Below are 23,007 nucleotides of genomic sequence, written 5' to 3'. Positions count from 1 at the left end.
AAGTCACTCACCAGCAGGATGTATACTTTTGGGCCAAAAAGGAATATAAAGTATACTTAGTTTATCAGCAAGATGTACAATCTAAAGTTAGAAGATAAACCCAAAATGCAGTCACACTTTAAGATACTGTACACTTGCGAACTAGAGGGAAATCTGAAGGGCAGTTTCTCTCCAGCAGGATATATAATTCTACACGAAAGATAAATCCAAAGTACAGCCAATTCTCCTAAATTTATTATATTTTTTGGCAATACTGCACAATTCATACATAAACTTTCCAAATTATCTTCTGTATATGATAAAACAACCTGTATATCAGCTAAAAACAGTGTGCGAAAAGATACTTCTTTAAAATATTTATCTCTTCTCAGTTCATTTAGACATTGATTAATCACTTCATCCAAACATAAATTATTAAATAATATAGTGACAGAGCTGTTTTCTAAGTCCTCGTATGATTTATTTATAATCCTCATATATGCCATTACGAATATTTACTTTTATTATTTTAATTTCAGTATTACTGTAAATTGATGTCTGTGTCAGAACAGATAAATAGAGTTTAAACAGTCTTCACAATGTGGCTTGAAATCCTTTTATTAATCACCATGTTCTATACGTTTTCTTAATTGACCATTTCAAAACATTTTTATTCTTCTCCTTATTATTGCTATGGTTATCGTTTTCATTGCTTTGTATTATATATTATTATAACCCTTGCAGACGAACTACTGAATACCTCCCAATATTCATACAACAGTAAAACAACTGTCAATTTTTCCTACACATTTGGCAGTCAAACCATAAGCACACACTTTTGATCTCCAACCAGCGTTTCCAATAAATATAAAGTCTTTTGCTTCAGACTTCAAGTGGCCTTCTATGCGAACGCATGGACATATTTATTATGCATTTCCTAATATTTAAGCTGCTAAGGCACACAAATTTGCAGCTATAATTTGATGTAATTTTTACAGCGCAAAACAGATGTTTGAGATTATTTTAAGTTTTAAGATATACGCAACTTTTAGGCGGATACTGTCTATTTATTCATTATTGCGTACTATACGGAAAAATAGTTTCCATATACTGCACAAATCTCACAATTTAATTATATTAGAGACATGAAATTTTGTTTAGACTTTCAAAACTCAAGCAAGTTAAAAGTACAGGATTATTATGATATTGGGCGTAAGAATTTCAGGATTTTTACAAGAATTAATTTTAATTAGAGGGATATTTGGTAATAAAATAATAATTTTTTTCAACATAACTAGTTACAGACTGACTATTATAATGTCTACTTTGAAGATTGTCTTATTAGTAATTATGAGTAAAAATTAAGCTTCTCACAAAATTTGATTTTGAGATATGCGCACTGTATATAAATTTAAACTTTTTTTCACATAGATCTAGTATAGTCTATACTAGTGAATAAACTAATTACAATATACATCTAAAACTTGTCTCATCTGTTAAAATATTCCCAATTGGTTCATTACAATGCTGTAAAATTACATCGAATTATGACAACAATTTTTTTGCGCATTTACGGTTTTACATTATTGCAGATTTATAACGATTTTTGCAGCCTTTGACTTAAAAGTTCCCTCAAATGAAGCGCTTTTCTTTCAACTGTTTGTATTACTGTTAAGAAGCTGGAAAATTGAGCTATACGATTAATTGCTGGTATTTCATGAGATTACTAGAATATTAATTCGACGGCATAGAAGATGCTTATTCCTGTTAAACGTGGTGGAAACACTAAAATTTCGAAAATATTCGTTAAATCTTGTTCAGTTACATATTCCGTGTGCTTTTATGGATACAGGACTTGAAAATTTAGCACTTCCAGAACAAAACTATGTATAAAACCAATGAAAACATAATTTAGCCAGTGGACTATGATCAGTATTTAGCAGACTTTGACAATTTTATATGTAAAACAAGAGAACATCAGGATTTGACTTCAACCATAAACATGTTATCATGTTTTACAAATTGCCAAATAATCCTCATAATTTCTAAATATGTTCCAGTCATTAAGTTCCTTCATTTTTTATACATAGTTTTCTTATGGAAATGTTAAATTACTATTCTATGCCTAGAAAAACATATAATAAAGATATATTTTCTGTTTTGTGGTTATTTTCATTTAAGGCTAGTTTTGACCGAATTTTTAAACTTTTACAGTTTTAAGATAGCCTACCAATAAGAAATTTTTGTCACATATTTCGTCACCTCTAAATGCGTACTGACTATGCACGTTTATTCATTTTGATACATTTTAATTAGTCTGAATGAGTTGAAATTTTCCGCAAATACATCTTACAAGTGTATAAACAGAACCTACTCTTAAGTCCAATATCTTCCGTGTATTTTATAAGCCACAAATTCTTAAAATTTATTTTTATTATTTGAAAAATATAGCATTATAATTGTACCTGAATCTGTCCAAATTTATACTACAGCTTAATGTACACAAAAAGATCGAATATTTTAATCCTTGTACTTATTACAATACATCAGAAATTTCCTATTAATTCGGATAAGAACTCTAAAAAACATTTCATGCAGAGCAAAATGTTGTGTGAAAAGATATGAGCCAAGGGGGATTGAGGTTATACTGTGTTCCAACCACGACAAAGTCTCTGCGGAATGAAATGGAGCGGGGTAATGCTGTGAATGAATGTTGATGTCATAAGGTCACACACGTGGGTACTCGTATCTCTATTGGCTCGCTCTCACAGCACAAATCAAAACATTGTTACACACATATTTATACTACCCTAGTTACAAAATTAGATCACAGTTAATCTCCTGGTCTTTTAATTCCTCCATACAGGAAATAACATATGGAGGAGAGCGCATGGTTTTTAAACTGACGTTATAACGATAATATTATCTATCTACGTCGCTCCAATATATGACGCAATAGTAAGCACATTCCTTTCACGGTTGATCTCCTGGTTGGAGAACAGTATAGGCTTAATAAATACAATGTACACGCCTTTTAAAATCATCTGCTGGAAACTTATAAAGAATGAGGCAGGTAAATTGAAATCATATTCTGACAGATAAAAAATTGCATTTTTTTAATAAGAAAATAAAACCTTTTGTCAAAATTCCTCAATGTACTCACCGAACCTTAATTTTAAATTTTCCTTAAATTTATTTTTACTTTTATATCATTTAAAAGCTTGAACTATCTAGTTTAAAAAAATATATCAGTTTTGTCTCTATGATGCTTGGTTAATTAATTAGATGAGTTTTTATTGACCCGAAGTACGCTTTCTTTAAACCGGAAATGCAGTTCTTCAAATGCCAATCTGTCACATTTTGTCAATGTTATACATTTTTCTTGTAATAACAATTAGAATTTGGCGGTTGAGTTTGACTGTATATTATTTTTCATACAGTCAGGAAGCTATGTGTTTGAGTTTTACAATTTTTCATACCCTCAGGATGTATGATTTTTCTCCGTATTCAGTCTTACAGCATTTTACAACACTAATGTTAACACCAAGTGCAATTAGAATTGAGATTTTTCATCACCCTGCATCATAATGAAACTGATTAATGCAGCTAATTAAGTGCCAAACTACAAACAGTGTCCTACTGCTTAAGAAAGTTAATTTAAAACTTCAAGATCTTGAATTTTTATTTTTATGTTTTAAATTTAACACAAATTAAATTACAATTTTTCTTAATGGGATAAGTTACGGAAAAACTGTTTTCAAAACATTTGAAGAGTTCGAGGGAAAAACGATGAATGTCACATTTCTGTTAAGAATTAGATAATGATCTAATCGAGTCTATAACTGCAAGATGTAGTGTTGTTTCTATAGAAAATAAAGGAAAGGATTACTGTATTCGTGATGATAATTCTCCTTTTTACCATTTTTCATAGGAACAACATTACATTTCGCAGTGATCCATTGAATCAGATAATGACATCAACCTTAACAAAACTGTGACATTCATCGTTTTTCCCGCGAACTCTTCATTTTCTTTGTTCTTTTAGGAATATTATAGTGAAAAAAATTGTTCTAACATAAAAACTGTGAGCCAAAGTCTAAAAGAAACAAATTTCAGTTTTTGCTTTAATAAATTGTCCCTCTGTCCTCCAAAAAATATTTGAAGGGTTTATTTCGTGTGAAAATTCTTGTCAAGTAATCAGACAAAACAGTTTTTAAAATTTGGATAAAAACTGCAAATTTTTATCCCAAGGATAGGTAAGTACCTTAAAAACATATTCCAACTTAAATTTTTACTTTTCGTCCACATTTCTGTAGCATGAAAGAAACTAAGAACATTTTTCTTATTTTTAATTTTCTGTTTAAATTTTAACAGAGATTAATCTGTACGATCCCCTGATAAATACATGGTGGTACTAACTGGCGGAGGTGTACCAACACATCAGTGGAGTGAGGACTCTAAGCATTCTTAAACTCTACAATAGATTAAGCTGAATGGCCAGCTTCGAGACCCGTCCGTTGTACGGCATGGGAAAGGAGGGGTGGGGTGCTTACCGTTATCCATTAGATAGGGTTGAATCAAGAATTGTCCTGTAAGTGAAAAATTACATCCCCTGCCAGTAATCGAACCCCAGACCCGTCCAGTCCGCTCTAAGAAGACTAGTTCCCTCAATTTAAAATTGCGCCGTGCCGCAGAATCTATTAAGAACCCGCCGGTGATTTGTAAAGCTCCAACGATGCATCTGCTGCTTCCTCTTTGATGTGGGATTTAAAAGTAAGATTTTTAGATTAAACACAAATTTAAGTCGCAACGTTGGGAGGAGAAGAAAAATTTATTTTCTGGTTCTGATTCATTTTATAGATTTTTACGTCTTCTCGATGCCAGCTGTTAATACAAGAGCAGACAGAGAGATGTTTTCTCTTCACGGTTGAATCAGGAATGTATTTATACGACAATGTGTGTCACCAGAAACAAATTTAACAGCAAGAAAATTTAAACACGCCAGTGTATATTTTTCCAAGGGCGTGAAACCAATTCCATGAGGTTCTGTTATTTCAGACCACACTTTTTAGCCAGACAGACGTGGTCGTCTCTGGTCAGCTCACACCGTTAGAAACTCAGGTTTTTCTGCTGTCTTCGTTTCTTACATATTTTTATTTTCAATCTTTCACTCTTCATTTGTCCCTCTTGTTCCTAAAATCTATATATATAATTTGAACTGGTAATGGAAATTACGGGAAAACGGCTGAAAGGATTTTAATTAATGACCCGTCATTTTGAAGCTTGGTATCCAAGGATTTTCATAAAAATAGTAACTTTCAGCGAAGCGTTAGTTTTCCTACATAATTTTCCTGTTTTCCAAAGTCCATCTTACGTCAGTTTTAAAAATTAATTATATTTAAGAATAAAATAAAACACACACTACAGTAAACAATAGGCTATTACATGAAGGCCATGACTTGCAGGATTGCTGACATATTTGGAGTTCGAATTCAATTGGTTATTAAAAACTTCAAGACTTACTAAAAATAATTTACAAGTCTGATTCCGCGGTGAGTAATTTTCTGAGTACAGCTGTGTATTGCATATTACAATCTACAAAAAGTGAGGTGGTTTGATGACATTATTACCATTAGAAATGAAATATTATTATAGTTAATGCCATGATGTGACTATTTTTAATTAGTTATACATATTAATGTTATATTGATGATATGAAAGTGAAACGTTTTGGGGTTATATAAGTAGGTGTAGAGAATATCTTAAATTACATCTTCATTTCTATAATTTACTGCGTGGCGGCCATATATAAGATACTAATATTGTTATTAAAAATCAAATATTTTTATAGTTATTAATCAAGTGGGGTTGGATCTTTTTCATACACTTAATGGCGGTGTGGTGTAGATATTTATATGCGTCATTCTCTTCAGTATTGGCTTCATAGAGCGCAAGAATTACAGTTCCTAAGGAAAGACCAAAAGGTATTACTTACTGATAAAATAAGAGGCCTACAAAATTTTGTAGTCTCCCGATCATTTCAGTAAGATCTCCTAGCAAGATAAAATGATTTTACCCTCTGCATTTCAAGGTCTACATTGCAGCAGCTATACCAAGATGCTATGTCTATTGTTCGAAAGCATAGCAAGCCTGACTTTTTTTTTAACTTTCACCTACAATCCACAATGACCTGAAATAGCTATTGCTTTACTCCCACAGGAAAAACCCACTGATCGTCCTGACATTGTTACTTGCGTTTTCGCGTTGAAACTCAAAAATTGAAAGTGGGTAGTTTCAAAAAAAAAGTATTTGCATTTAAAAAAACCATTCAGAGGAAGTATGTTTTCATTATTATGGAAGCAAGTAACTTTCAAAATATCTGGCATTCTTCATTGAAAATAAATCTGAAAATTTTTATTTGAACGTCTAATGAACTTAGTTTGTAGCATTTGCTGCACAAGCCACTAGTGCAATTATATAGCTATCTTCATTCTGTCCCTTTATTTATTAGCTTCCTCTTCTTTTACCTTTCTTCAACTATTCCTTTCTCTATTATTCCTTTCTTTTAACATATTTCAGACTTCCTTCATCCCTTTATGTAATTTATCCATTTTCACTCTTCTTTGAATCATTAATCCAGTTAATAATTCATTCAGTCATACGTTTATTCAACACATATCTACTGTAACTAGTTACACTGTCATTCATCAATTCACACAGTAATTCAGTAGTATATGTAATAATTATTAATTCACTTAATTATCTTCCGAATTATTATTACTTTTTGGCTTGCTCCGAAATAAAAATAGTTGAATATTACTAATATGTGTGCCCTAAATCTGAATTTAAAATCCACATTTCCCCACCATGTACCATTTTTCGGGGGAAAATGAATTGATTTTTTATGATTAAAACTTATTTTTTAATTTTTCGCTGCTACTGGTAAAATTACAACACACTAGGGATTCAAAATGACTCATAATACTTGGAAAATGTGTACTGATTACGAAAATGATGTTACATAGTTTGAAACGCAACAATAAAAATGTTTAAACATTTCAAAGTTTTCTATATTAAACAAATGTATTATTTTATTTTATTAAAACATTTTCATAGAAATTTTAATAACTTTGAAAGGTATATACATAAATATAGAACTAAAAATATGAATTCTCTGCGTTTGCGTGAAACAAAATGTAAAACCAATGCAGCTTTTTATCATAGTATGAGTATAGGTCCCAGATTATTAAACAAATTTTATTCCAATATTATTTTAACCACGATCCCTCTCCAAATTAATAAAAAAATATAAAAAAAATTGTAATGGATTTATAGTTTGGGCTATAACATATTAAACACTATATAATCTGTATTCACTCTCAATTTTAATTTTATTTTTGTCTGTATTGGAATCCCCTCCTGAGCACGAGTCTTACTCATTCAGGAGTGGGCTAGTTTATCTTTCATTGTATTTATTAACTTGTATTCATTTCAAACTTAATAGCAATAAAATAAACAAATGAATAAATAAATAGGTAAATAAATAAATAAATTTCATGCACATAATGAGAAAAATCTAGGAATTTGAACTTACCATTTAAAAGAAATTTCTGGATGACTTCTCTTTCTAACTAGTCCTGGACTGTCTTTTACAAGAAACCGGCTTAATCAATTTTGTCTGAAACCTGTTTATATAATTTTTCATTTTAAATTTTATTGTGAGCTATTCTGTGTCGCAGGGCAAACCCAAAATATTGGGTCAGACCAATAAATTAAAATTTATCTATCGGTTTCAGATATTTCTTACATTTAAAATAATTTTCTGGATGACTTTTGTTTGTAATTAGATCCGGAAATGTATTTCACAAGGAATTAACAATAGTCTGCAAGCATGCTGGATGATGATCTTCCTTTACATCGCCTTTCCATTTCAGATACTTATTGATGAAATCACTTCCCATGCTCGTCGCTTACCGCTCCAAGATTAGGAGGGAAGAAATCTAAATGAGAATGTAAAAAGTGTATTTTGAGAGACATATTACACCTCATTTTTTCATACGCACTTAACATGGTTTTTGCAACACGTTCTATGTAGTTGTCTGCCCTAGAATTTCCAAGGAAATTTGAGCAAACATATTCGAAAGCGCGCCATGCCATTTTTTTGTAACGGAAAATTTTCCTCAAACAAAGAGTCAGCCATAACTTTGTAAATTTGTGGACAGATGAAAATGTCCTCTTTTAATTTGCTTTTACTCAAACTGGTAAACTTTTCTTTTAAATGCTGAAAACCACACCCTTGTCTATTCATTGCGTAGACTTCACTTTGAACTGTTACGAAATTTACTGAATAAAAGGGGCCAATATTTATTAGAAGTACAAAAGAACATGCCAACAACCATGAGAAACCGAAAATAAGTCAAACTCATAAAATGCATTAGCTTTTGTTTTGTTTACAATTATTCCCAACCCGCGCCAGATGTTTTCAGGGTGCGCGCTTATCGAAAAGTGAAACCATGGTATATCTTAAAAACCTTAAGTGATACGAAGAAAAGAGATACATTTTCGGATTCAGCGCACACCAAACTATAAGGGACACATTGTTTTAAGTCGGAGCAAAATTCTTGTTGCTCAATGTTATTAGTCAATAATTCACTACGCCAGAGAGTTCACCATGCAATTAATTTGTATCATTCGTTTGTTCACCGAGTTATTCTTCATTTACTCAAAGTCATTCATTAATAATAGTGAGCCATTTTTTCGTTCGAATAGTTATTCATCTGTTCTGAGTCATCCGTCATTTCAGTGAATTATTCGTTCTCCACTGAGTTATTCTTTTGTTGAAAGTCATTAATTAGATACATGAATCATCCTTTCGTTCATTAAAAAATTTATTCAGAGCCATTTCATTAGTTCAGTGAGTTATTCATTTGTACACTGGATCATTAATTTGTGCAGTGACAAATTCATATTTATTTAGTAATTCATCTACCATGAATGCATGACAAAGAAGAAAAACTGCAAATAAAATAAAGGTCAGACGGCTTGGGAATATATCAATTATACCCAAAGGCTGGATAATTATATAATTCCTATAGCCGTTATAAAAATATAAAATAAGCCCAAAGACTGGATAATTGTACAGAGTAAACTTTAAGAAATGTAATTAACTTCAGGGAGTTATTCTCTGAGATATTTCAGACAAAAAAAATTTCATAGAACGTTTGCTCGTTTTTTATTCCTTTTCGAGATAGAAATTGTTTTCTATGAAACATTACATAGCGTGTTTTGGGAGAGCCATCGATTCAATTCCCAATATGCTCAGTCGGCTTAAGACAGCATTATATTATGACAATAAATGATTGAAGAAATTTTAATTTTGTCCTTTAAATGTGCAGAAATTTGATCCGAACAATTGTAATATTCTTAAATTCCTTTACAGAAAGAAAAGTTACATTAGCTGGGATGAAATTTCTGCACATTTAAAGAACAAAACTAAAATTCTTTCAATCATTTATTATCATAATACACCGGGTTCAAATCCTGGTTGGACAAGTTATTTGGTTTAGATTTCTCTCGGGGTTTTCCTTCAACCTATTAAAAGAAAATGCTGGGTAGCTTTCGGCTCTGAACACTGGACTCATTTCGCTGGCACTAATACCTTCATCTCTCTCAGACGCTAGATAACCAGCTCAGTTGATAAAGCGTCGTAAAAAAAGCAAAACAGAAAACATTTCTAAAATCGCTTGTTTATAAGAACTCGGTAAACACTGACATGAAATTAGCCGCTACGTTTGTAGCCGTCTGTGATGCGATTAAAATATGCCAGGGATATTTGAACGACAGAGTTATTTTGAGCAACTATTTTAAGGTACAAAGGGATTATATTAACTCATGTTTGTAAATGGTATGAAATTAATTAAACATAAATAATATGGAAATATTAAGCGGTAGCCATATATATGTTTAAGTCCGTATATCCTTAATCTGGATTCGTAGACCCCAAGTTCCTTATCTCAAAACGTTCATGTGTAATTCTTGCAAACTTTTACTAAATCACCCTGTATACATATTATTAAATTAAGAAGCATTAAGTGAGAAAGTACACCACTGGCCTGAAAAAAATTTAGTGAAATTCATTTTCTTTACATCTCAGCTACTATAAAAGCTAAAAGAACAAAACATTTCATGATTAATATACATACATTATACTTTATAAAATACTATTCAGAACATTAAAATAGCTGATAATTACCTGTAAAAATAATATAAAATGTGTATAATTTATTTACAACTGTAAAGTATTTACATTATAAAATATACAATTAATTAAATTTTTATTAGCACGATTCTTTAGTAGAATGTTGCAAAAACCTATATCAATAACATAGTGTAGGATCTTTCACCGATTCCTTCAGGAAATATTTTTCTTCTTAATCAACATTCTTAGAAAATTCAACATTGAAGGTAACGATTAAAAATAATTATTGAACGAATACTGTAAGTAAAAGATTCCTAGGCTATGTTGTTGATGTAAGTTTTTAAAACATTTCAGTAACATAATCATGCAGATATTTATTTAATTTTATATTTATTCTGTAAATACAGTCTGATCCGTTTTGTATGGATAATATTAATTTATTATTATAAAGCTATTATGATAGTAGCAAAAATTTCTTGCCGGTTATATTATGATTAAAGGATGAGAGTTTCCATACAAGACAATCAAGAATGCATAATCTGAAAGGACAAATGAAAATCGTAGATGATTAAAATGCTACTACAATCAACAGCGGACACAATGTGTTCTTTGGTATGCTAAATTTAAAAGTGTTGAAAGAATTCAAAGGGAATTTCGACGTGAGTATAGTGTGCATAATGTACCTAAATACGATTTCATAATGTTGTCGTATCGAACATTTGTAGAAACAGGTTCTGTGTTAAAAAAAAAAAACATGCAGGAGGTCGCAGGTGAAACCTAGTACAAGAAGCAGCTATCTCTTGGCTTGGCTCCCAAACTCCCCAGCTCTAACCTCTCCTGAATTCTTCGTGTGGGGTTTTGCTAAAGACATTGTGTATTCACAGAAATCCAGGAACATTGATGATCTGAGAGTAAAAATTACTCAAGATTTTCAACAAATCGCCCCTCTTATGTTACAACGGACATGGGCTGAATTCATCACCGTTAAGGGAGAGTCGGGTAGTATCGGACATCGGGTAATGTCGGACATTGAGTTTCTTTCATCTACCACACGATGATAGTACCTGATTGACATGGTTACGTTTCTGTGATGTCGCATAGAGAAACGTAACCATGTCATTCAGGTAGTACCATATGGTGGTAGATGAAAGAAACGCACTGTCCGATACTACCCGACTCTCCCCTATGCGTTGTGCAGGGTGAGCAATGGGGGTCGTGTTGAGCTCTGAGGAATCTTCCATCTTTCAGTGTTATGTACACAAAGTTTCAATAAATGAAGTTCAGTAGTAACTGATTACGGTGTTTTTATTTTAGTCATACCCAAACGGATCACCTTGTATAATGATACTTTACGGTTGTAGAAAAAATCTTATGCACTGTTGATATTATTTTTACAGGTAATTATTAGCTCTTTTAATATTCTGAATAGTGTTTTATAAAGTGTAATGTATGTATATTAAGCATGAAAAAATTTGTTCATTTAGCTTTTGCTGTAGCTGAGATATAAAAAAATGAATTTCACTATTTTTTTTTGGCCAATGGTGTACGTTCCCCTTAAGAAAAGACAAATTCATAAGGTAATATTAAAGCAACTTTGCGCTTCGAATCGAAGAAGAATCCGAATTATTCAAGAGAAAAAAAATCTGTTCAAAACCACTTCTTTGGTCGACGAGAAAAGACACATAAGTCATAAAAAATAATTTTTCAGGAGATAATTTTTTTTAAATTTACTCATAACTGAATAGAAGTATAATAATGAAATTCATGTATATTGTTCAAAGTAAGACCTCCTTCAATTTAACATACAAGAAATTTTATTATTTCAAAAATTAGAAAAAAATCCTTGACTTAATGTGATTAGGTACAACAAAAAAATCGACTTTGACTCATGTGCCTTTTTCCGCCGACCAAATTTTCTTACTAAGAAAATCTAAGATTTTACCACGGAATGAGCATCAGATGAAACTGGAAAATTAAAAAATAGGCTGTTCAAGGAAACGAACCTCAAAACTCCAGTTCGCGAATTCCAGACGTTATCACTAAGAAAAAAGAATCCATTCTGTAGTAAAGGTCATTCCTTCAAGACGAGGAATACATTTCCCTTCGGCCAGAGATCTAATACGTACTTCAAGTCATGCAACTTTCTATTCTTGTTTTTAATATCTTTCTTTACGAGTGAATAGTTCCATTTTTCTCTACTTATTGAAACAAAAGAGAGTATACCGTGAAAACCAACGAGTAACCTATCAAGGAAGGAGAGAATACGGGGTCCCTTATACATTAATGCTTTACTGCACACTGGAAATAAAAACGGCATTGATGACTTGCAAAGAGGAATTGAAAGGAGCAACACAAGAAAAACGAAAAAGAGATGCTGATGAAGAAATGGTCTTCAATCTCTTCCATGCCTCCTCAACCGTTCACCAATGTCAATTTACCATCGTGGAAATTTACAATTCATAGTCAGGGCAAGAGTTTTAACCCTTTTTAATATCAACCCTTCATACAAAAGAATTATTCTTTCTCTCAGAACTTAATCTAAATAGAAATGTTTCCCCTCATACGTTCTATTTTGTTATTTACAATGTAATATACTAGGTTATGCGAAAATTTATGTCAGACATATAGATGCCTTACCTTTCATAAAATTACAAATCATACAAAAGTATTCGATTATTACAAATTTATCCACATATCACTCCTCGCAGAAGCCAGATACCATTCACTGCAGTATATTCAATTTCAATTAAGTAATAGTATTCATGATATTATTTACTTACTTAAAAATTGCTTTTAAGGAACCCGTAGGTTCACTGCCGTCCTAACATAAGCTCGCCATCTGTCCCTATCCTGAGCAAGATTAATTCAATCTCTACCATCATATCCCATCTCTCTCATATCCATTTTAATATTATCCTTCCATCTACGTCTCGCCTTCTCCTAAGATATTTTTCCCCTCACGTCTCCCAACTAACACTTTATATGAATTTTTGGATTCACCCATACGTGCTACGTGCCCTGCCCATCTCAAACGTCTAGATTTAATGTTGCTAATTATGTCAGGTGAAGAATACAATGCGTGCAGTTCTGTGTTGTGTAACTTTCTCCATTCTCCTGTAACTTCATCCCTCTTAGCCCCAAATATTTTCCTAAGAACCTTATTCTCAAACACCCTTAAGCTTTGTCCCTCTCTCAAAGTGTTTAATAATATGTATACCTAAATTTGCATTTTCATATGATTCTTGCCATGTTGCACCATTATGTAACATAAGTTTCGTCGGCGTATGAAAACAGAGATCCTTTTAGACTTTCAAGGTTAATGTTTATTAAATAATTAATATTATATTAAAAATAAAATTGGACCTAATAAGGTTCCTTGTTATATTCCTACATCTAAAACTTTAGTGTAGTTCATTTGATCATTTATTTTGGCTCTTTGATGAAATCTGCTAGTAAATTAGCACAGAAACAAATTCAGGGCATTGCCTCTGATACCAAAATAATATAATTTATTCAAAAATATTTCATGGTTAGCAGTGTCAAATGCTTTTGTTTTATCTAGGAACAAACGAAGATACTTAAGCCTATTTTCACTCTCTAATTCTTTCATAATTTCTTGTGCGGCTTCGAAAATTACATCACTAATACTTTGTTTAGAAAACCAAATTTATTATTACGTAATACATTACGTTTATATAATTTATTAATTTTTATTAATGCATTTCTAAAAATTTGAGCAAGAATCGACAGGAGAAGTATTTGTATATAATTATTCACAGATATCGAATTTTTCGCCAGATTTATAAGTAGACACTACTACGCGTTTTTTAAATTCATCTGTAAAGGTGCCTTGGAGGGAACAAATTTAGAATGAAAGCTATGCTACATGCATAGAAAGGAGTTTTAAAGTTTTGTACTGATAGTTAGGTTACAATCTACTTCAGAAGGCACATTATTTTTAAAGATTTTATTAAATTAATAATTTCATGTTGACATGTTAGAAGTAGGAACATGTTCGAAAACAATAGTTGAAGCGGTTATTCGAAAAATGGCCCAACTCACAATAAATTTTAATCTGAATATCCCAGTATCAAATACAGACACAAATTTATTTCTTTAGTATCAAATATTTAAAGCTCTTTCAAAAAGATATGATATAATTTAATTATTTCTGTGACTGATTCAAAAGGGTTTAAATATAATTTGAAAATAACAGAATTGAGCTCTTTTTCTGCAATACTACTATTTTAGAAATAAAATTTCCTTAAATGCAAATTATTAATATAATTTCATAAAAAATCAAATTCTAAGCTATTACATTAAGTCAACTGAAGGAGATGAGACGTCATACTATGAAAACTGGAACCTCAAATTATAAAATTTACCATATTATGAACTTCTCCCCTTTATTAAGTTAAATTAATAAAATATTAGAGGAATAAATATATGTTTTAAGACTCCAAACAGGCAGAAGAAAGGCCAACTGTAAATGTCTGGGCCGTTCTTCTACAAATTGAAATACAGTGTTACTAAAATTAGTTCACAAAAGCAATAAATTTTAATCTGAATATCCCAGTATCAAATACGGACACAAATTTATTTCTTTAGTATAAAATATTTAAAGCTCTTCCAAAAAGATAGGATATAATTTTATTATCTCTGTGACTGATTCAAAAGGGTTTAAATATAATTTGAAAATAACAGAATTGAGCCCTTTTTCTGCAATACTACTATTTTAGAAATAAAATTTCCTTAAATGCAAATCTATACTAATAATACATCTGTAGCCAACATTTTTCTGGTAATTTTCGGTTTTCCAAAAATAATTGGTCCCAAGATATATAATTAATCACTCTGAAACCGAAAATCGCTTTTTTGAAATTTTTGTTTGTATGTCTGTCTGTCTGTCTTTGTTTGTTACCTTTTCACGCGATAATGGCTGAACGGATTTCGATGAAAATTGGAATATAAATTAAGTTTGTTGTAACTTACATTTTAGGCTATTATGGCATTCAAAATACATTATTTAAAAGGGGGGTTATATGGTAGCCTGAATTAAATAAATCGAAATATCTCGCTTATTATTGATTTTTGTGAAAAATGTTACATAACAAACGTTTCTTTAAACATAATTTCCGATAAGTTTTATTCCGTGCAACATTTTGATAGGACTGATATTTAATGAGATAAATGAGTTTTAATATTAAAATAACTGCCATCTAAGGCCGTGTAATGAATTAAAAAACAAATGACTTCGTCTATAAGGGGCCTTGGACATCAACAATCGTAAGCTATTAAAGATAGCCTACAGAGAATGTTTCTGTGTTTGTATGAAGTAATATCGGAAGCTAAATTAACCGATTTGTATAATTAATTATTAATTCACCATTGGAAAGTGTAGTTTCTCTAGATGGACATAATGCTATAATGTTATTACAGTAACTTCTGAGTGAATCGAGGACAGGTAAGATTAAAATAGATTCTTATGCACAGAAAACTTGATAGGCATTCGTTTCCTGTATTTCCTAAAATAATTTTTATGACCAAATGAGTGGTCTCTGGATCAAAATGATCGCATTTTAATTATTCAAATACAATTTAAATTAAGTAACATAATAAACGATTTATCCTTATATCAAATACGAATGTTCCCTGAATCAAATGTCCTATTTTAATTATGTAATTACTTTATATTTATTTCTAACGGGTGCAGCGGAGCGCACGGGTACGGCTAGTTATTAATATAATTTCATAAAAAATCAAATTCTAAGCTATTACATTAAGTCAACTGAAGCAGATGAGACGTCATACTATGAAAACTGGAACTTCAAATTATAACATTTACCATATTATGAACTTCTCCCCTGTACTAAGTTTATTTAATAAAATATTAGAAGAAGAAAATATATGTTTTAAGACTCCAAACAGGCAGAAGAAAGGCCAACTGTAAATGACTGGACCGTTCTTCTTCAAACTGAAATACGGTGTTACTAAAATTAGTTCACAAAAGCAATAATATTGGAGCCCCTATTCTACCAACAGAAATATTCATTACATGTTTTCTGCAGGAATTAAACCTATAATTATGACTTCACAAATAAAAACCGTGCTCCGTAGAAAAAAACAAATTCTTCTTACACAAGTGGAGCTGGAACCTTCTTCGTCTTGTACCAGTGAATTTAATAAAGATTTGTGCATGACAATGGTTATTGGAGTGCCGAACTTGGAGTGTCAAAGTTTCAAGCATTCCTACGCAAATACTGCAACTTCAATATTCTGGATGAAACAACACTCCGGAAAAATTATTTGAACTCCTGCTACACTGACACAATGGAAACGATTAGAGCTTAACTTGGAGATTTCTACATATGGGTTGCCGTTGACGAGACAGCCAATGACCGCAGAAAATATGTAAAAATATTTCATTATTAATTGCGCCTACAAAAAATAATTAAATGAGGTTGAATCACATGTGAACCTGTAATTTTTATCAGTGTGCAAAAATACATCTAATAAAGCTTAGATTTTAAATTAATTATTTTATTTATTTACAGGGTTTGGAATTGAACGGGTTACATCAGCTTCTTGTCTATGCGGATGACGTGAATATGTTAGGAGAAAATCCACAAACGGAAATTTTACTTGAAGCAAGTATTTACTTTTATTTTATTGGGTTATTTTACGACGCTGTATCAACATCTAGGTTATTTAGGGTCTGAATGAAATGAAGGTGATAATGCTAGTGAAATGAGTCCGGGGTCCAGCACCGAAAGTTACCCAGCATTTGCTCGTATTGGGTTGAGGGAAAACCCAGGAAAAAACCTCAACCAGGTAACTTGCCCCGACCGGGATTCGAACCCGGGGCACCTGGTTTCGCGGCCAGATGCTCTGACCGTTACTCCATAGGTGTGGACTTGAAGCAAGTAAAGCGATAGGTTTAGAAGTAAATCCCGAAAAGACAAAGTATATGATTATGTCTCGTGACGAGAATATTGTACGAAATGGAAATAGAAAAATTGGAGATTTATCCTTCGAAGAGGTGGAAAAAATTCAAATATCTTGGAGCAACAGTAACAAATATAAATGACACTCGGGAAGAAATTTATCGCAGAATAAATATGGGAAATGCCTGTTATTATTCGGTTGGGAAGTTTTTGTCATCTAGTCTGCTGTCAAAAAATCTGAAAGTTACAATTTATAAAACAATTATATTACCAGCTGTTCTGCATGGTTGTGAAACTTGGACTCTCACTTTGAGAGAGAGGAACAGATATTAAGGGTGTTTGAGAATAAGGTTCTTAGGAAAATATTTGGGACTACAGGATAATGGAGAAAGTTACACAACGCAGAACTTCACTCATTTTATTCTTCACCTGACATAATTAGGAACATTAAATCCAGACGTTTGAGGTGGGCAAGGCATGTAGCACGTATGGACGAATCCAGAAATGCATATAGAGTGTTAGTTGGGAGACCGGAGGGAAAAAGACCTATGTGGAGGCAGAGACGTAGATGGGAAGATAATATTAAAATGGATTTGAGGGAGATGGGATATGATGATAGAGACTGGATTAATCTTGCACAGGATAGGGACCTATGGCGGGCTTATGTGAGGGCGGCAATGAACCTTCGGGTTCCTTAAAAGCCATTTGTAGGTAAGTAAGTATTTTTAATTTATTACATATTTATCTACATGTTTTGCCATTTTAGCGACATATTTCTTATTTTCATATTACATAAAATCCGGGCTCTAGTGATAAGGATATAAAAGAAAAGAAAATTATTTTAAACCCTATAAAATTTTAACATCTACATAAGTAATATGTCCTATTTAAGACATTCATATAAAATATTTACGGCTTTAAATTAACACGAATTTTTTGAAAACCGAAGCAAATTCGTCTATTACGGAAATAGACGATAACAACTAATTTAGAACACTTCAAAATACCAGTAGCGGCATACCTAGTTGCAGACCTACCCGGAATAAGTATGTAACCAACAAAACTATATTTCATATTTCAGGAGAAAGGAAAATAATTTAAGGGGCATAATATTTCATTAGGCCTATATTTACTATCACAACCATTTGAAAGAATGATACAATAGTTTATTCAGGCATTGAACGCAATAATTTATTGTTATAAATGAATATTTTAAAATTATTTTTTCCCACTTGCAACACACATTTAAAGAATCTGATGTTACATACTTCAATTATGCGCTTTATCAAAATTAAATATTTAGAACTTTAACGTATCAACACGAATGCATTTGAAGTATAATGCAACTCTATCTGCTACGTACGTAAGTACAAGAAAATAACATGTTTAAGATCCCCTTAAAATATCAACGATATGTTCTATTGAAGACTTATTTCATCATCATCATCATCATCATCATCATCCAATTCAAGCACTAGACCTAGTGGTCTGTAGCGATCCCAATGGTCTCATGCCATCTTTTTAATGGTCTTCACACAGATCGTTGTCCAGAAGGGCGGTAATGTAGCACTGTCTTTGGACATCTTTCTGTTGGCATTCTCTCGATATACTGTTTTGAATTAACTCCATAGATTTGAAGAAAATTTAACATAGGTTGGACGTTCAATTCTTTCAAAATTTCTGTGTTTCGTTTCCTATCCCAAAGTTTGTATCGCGCCGTTTTCCTCATGAATTTAATTTCGTTGGTAGTTACACGTTGAACATCTTTTTTGTCGAAGTCCAGGCTTCTGATCCATAGACTAAAGTAGGTCATGCTAAAATGTTGTACATCTTTAATCTTGTATATTTCTGTACTAAGGTTTGAAAACTGACTTGATAATGCCGGTAATTTTACAAAATTAGTTATTTTAGAATCGATATCCTTTTCTTTTTCATATAAAAGATGGCAACCTAAACAGTTAAATGTGTTCAGTTGTCCAATACTCCTGTTTTCAACACATATTTTACTTCTTATTGGATATTGAATGAAGACTTATTTAAACAAAATATTTAAGCTTCAAAATATCAAAACGAGCTTATTTTAAAACTAATGAAACTCTATCAGCTACGGATATTTAGGGCATTTAGAGAGCTCAAAAATATTAATATCTACACAGTTATAAACCTTACTGAAGACTTGTTCACAGAAAATATTGTGGGCTTAAAAATACCAACACGAATTAATGCAACTTTATCCGTTACAGAAATACAGTAAAGGAAAATAACATATTCCAGATGCTTAAGAAATATCTAATTATGTACTTCTGAAAACATGAATACGTTATAATATCATTACGATTGAATTTGGAAAATAATGTTAAATCTATCGGCTATAAAAGTAGAGGAAAACATAGCCTATACTTTAGATCCCTGTAAATATAAATATCGGCACAATTATATATTTTATTGGGACATTATTCTTGCAAAATATTTAGGGCTTTAAAATGTAAACACGATTTAAATTGGAGACTAATGGAACTCTATCCCTTGTGAAAAGACAAAAACATATATTTTATATTACTTTAAAGTATTAATATCTTCATAATTATACGTCCTATTGAATACTGGTTTATACGAAGTACTTACGGCTTAAAATATGTCCAAGAATTTATTCAAAATATCATGTAATCTTATTCGTTACAAAAAGAAGCAAGAAAGACGTTTCAGTGTGCTCTAAAATGTTGAGATTTAAATAGGCCTAAGTGTGCGTCAAGTTGCTATCTTATGTAGTCGAGATATTTGGACTTCAAAATATGTAGGGGAGACTGTTGTACCTTTAAACACTTTTCACATTTTATTTTTTTTTTAATTTTGGGAAATTAAATTTTTAAATGAAAAAACGCTTCATATAATTATTGAAGATTCCTTTACGACTTCCTATATGTATTTTCCTGTTTCATAGATCTATTACGGATGGAAAAAATAAAATGAAGGGATATGTAATGTGATCAAAGGTACAACAGGTTCATGTACCTTGGAACATATCCTCTTTCAAGTTGGAACACGTGGAATATAGGTTGGAATATAAGCTGTAAAAACTGACAATCATATTTAAAATGTATTTTCCATCATAAACCAGAGCAGGCTTCCCTGATTGAGATTTTATTTCCTGGAGGAGCCATAACTGCTTCAACAGCTTTATTCAAGGCATCCGGATCAATTGGGGGCCTCTTAATTCCAGACTTACTTCGTGACATGATCTTAAAATAAAATAAAAACAAAAATCGATAGTATCGTGTACTTTGGAACATGTTCCGTGGTACAAGATGTTTTGTGTTCAAAGGTACAAGAGGGTGCACGTTTAAACAAATATGGCTCCCAAAACTAGAGATTCGAATAAATCATGGAAATTAAAATATGTTATTACTGATCAGATGACAGGGAACACACTGTACTTGAAAGATAGTAACAAATACAATCTGGTTTTGTGTTACAAAACATATATCAATGAACGAAATATTTACTTTTGGTACTAAAAAAACTTATTTTGTCCACGGAACTCACACTTTGCAGTAAATCAAACTGAAACTACGACCAGAGCTACTTAGCGGCTTTCTCTACAATCTACTTCAGTCTGAGTCCTCTAGGTAGCAGCAAAAAATAAACAACAAGAATGTTCAAAGCTACACTATGCTAAAGGTACAACAGTCTCCCCTACATGAATAATTAATTCTCAAACAAATGTAAATCTATCCGTTTGGAATTATAAGCCGAAATCAAAAACTTTTTCATATAAATTTCTTAGGATTTCTAAATATCTACAGACATTAATTTATAATTGGCAACAGGCCATGACTGTTTAGCCAAACACCTGCATAGAATTGGAATATATCAGTCCCCTAACTGCCCATTGTGCAACTCAAACCAAGAAATGGATTCGGAACACCTCAAAATCTGTGCTTCAATGGCTGGTCATGATAATATCTTTGAAAAATATTTGAATGCAAGAGGTCAAATGACTTTATTGTCAAACGCCTGGCGTTAGAAAACAACAACAACAACAACATTAATTTATAAACTAATCCATTGCGAAAATAGAAGAATGGATTTATTTCACATCTGTATAAAATATTAATATCCAAGTAATTATACGTCAAATTTAAATCTTATTCAAATAATATCTATGTAGGACTCTTAATCTACACGAATATAAGAACTAATGTAACTCTATCAATTATGAAGCAGAGAACTAGATTTAATTTACATCCCAATTAATATTAATATCGACATTCTTTTACCTATAATTTAATTATTATTCATATATAATGTATTTAGGATTCTAAAATATCTACAAGAATTAACATACAATATAATATAACCCTATCAGTTCTGAAAATAAAGAATGTATTTATTTTCCATCTCACTAAAATATTAGTCAAACCTTATTCACACTGTATGTATTTGTATGTAGAATATCTAAAAGTATTAATATAAAACCTAATGTAACCATAACCTTTACAAAAATAGTTGAATCAATTTATTTTACATCCTCCTAAAATGTTAATGCGTACATAATCATACGTCAAATTTAAATCTTATTCAAACAATGCATTTAAAACTCTGAAATATACCGCATACAAGAATATAAAATCTAAAGCAATCCTATCCGTTGCGAAAATAGAGGAATTTATTTATTTATTTCGCATTTCACTAAAATATGAATAACTACATGACTGTGCGTTCAACTTAAATCTTATTTTAAAGAATATGTATTTATGACTGTAAATTATCCATAGTCATTTTAAAAAAGCAATTTAACTCCATACGTTATAAAAACATAAGAATATATTTATTTTATGTGCTTTTAAAATATTAATATCTATACATAGTGTTTCAAAAATACGGGGCATAATTTCAGGTATGTATTTCCCACATGTAGACAATCAAAATAGTTCATTACAACATGTGTCCGGAAATGCTTCATTTCCGAGTTATGGCCTTCACAACATTGAAATTCACCGGAACGTTTTTCTTTCCGCAGGTCGTTGTCATTACAGAAGATGTTCAAAATGTCCACCTCCTGCTTGAATACAGACCTCGCATCGATGTCTCATTGACCTGCGAACACGATCCCAAACTCCAGGAGTATTGCGTATGTCCTCAGAACATGCCACAATTCGATTCCGAAGGGATTCCAAATCAGGCACCGGAGACGAATAAACCAATGATTTTAAATGACCCCACAAGTAGAAATCGAGAGGGTTCAGATCAGGTGAGCGTGGAGGCCAAGCAATTGGACCATCTTTACCTATCCATCGATCAGGAAACCTTCGATCCAAGTACCGGCGAGCCGTACGATTGAAGTGTGCAGGAGCGCCATCATGCAAGAAGTGAATGTGTTGACGATTGATCAGTGGAGTGTCTTCTAAAACATGAGGTATGGTTCCGGTGAATTTCAATGTTGTGAAGGCCATAACTCGGAAATAAAGCATTTCCGGACACATGTTGTAATGAACTATTTTGATTGTCTACATGTGGGAAATACATACCTGAAATTATGCCCCGTATTTGTGAAACACCCTGTATAATCAAGCGTCAAATTTAAATCCAGTTCAAGCAATATATTTAGGACTCCAAAATATCCACAATAAATAATAAAATAACTAATGTAATCCTATCCGTTCCTACAGTAGAGTAAAAGCCTTATTGGATTGGTGCACAAGGTCATAGCGTTTTTATATACTTTTATTCATCTGTTGTCCATGTGTCCATAGCAACCAAGTATTTATTTACGTTACGAACTTAAGCACCAATTCATATTTACACACCTCTAAATATCACAATCTACATACAGATAAAGCTTAAATTTTTCTCAAACAACGTATTTAATTACCTGAAATATCTACA

General features: G+C 31.7%; 1 long non-coding RNA gene across 1 annotated transcript in view; it reads right to left on the bottom strand.

Annotated features, from left to right (window-relative positions):
• The window catches only part of LOC138714797 (uncharacterized), a 254,869-nt gene that overhangs the window by 129,739 nt on the left and 102,123 nt on the right, over positions 1-23,007 (bottom strand). The gene's annotated exons all lie outside the window — the stretch shown is intronic.

This window comes from Periplaneta americana, chromosome 15 (assembly GCF_040183065.1).
Source record: "Periplaneta americana isolate PAMFEO1 chromosome 15, P.americana_PAMFEO1_priV1, whole genome shotgun sequence".
NCBI lineage: Eukaryota > Metazoa > Arthropoda > Insecta > Blattodea > Blattidae > Periplaneta > Periplaneta americana.
This window is presented reverse-complemented; position numbering and strand designations above follow the sequence as displayed.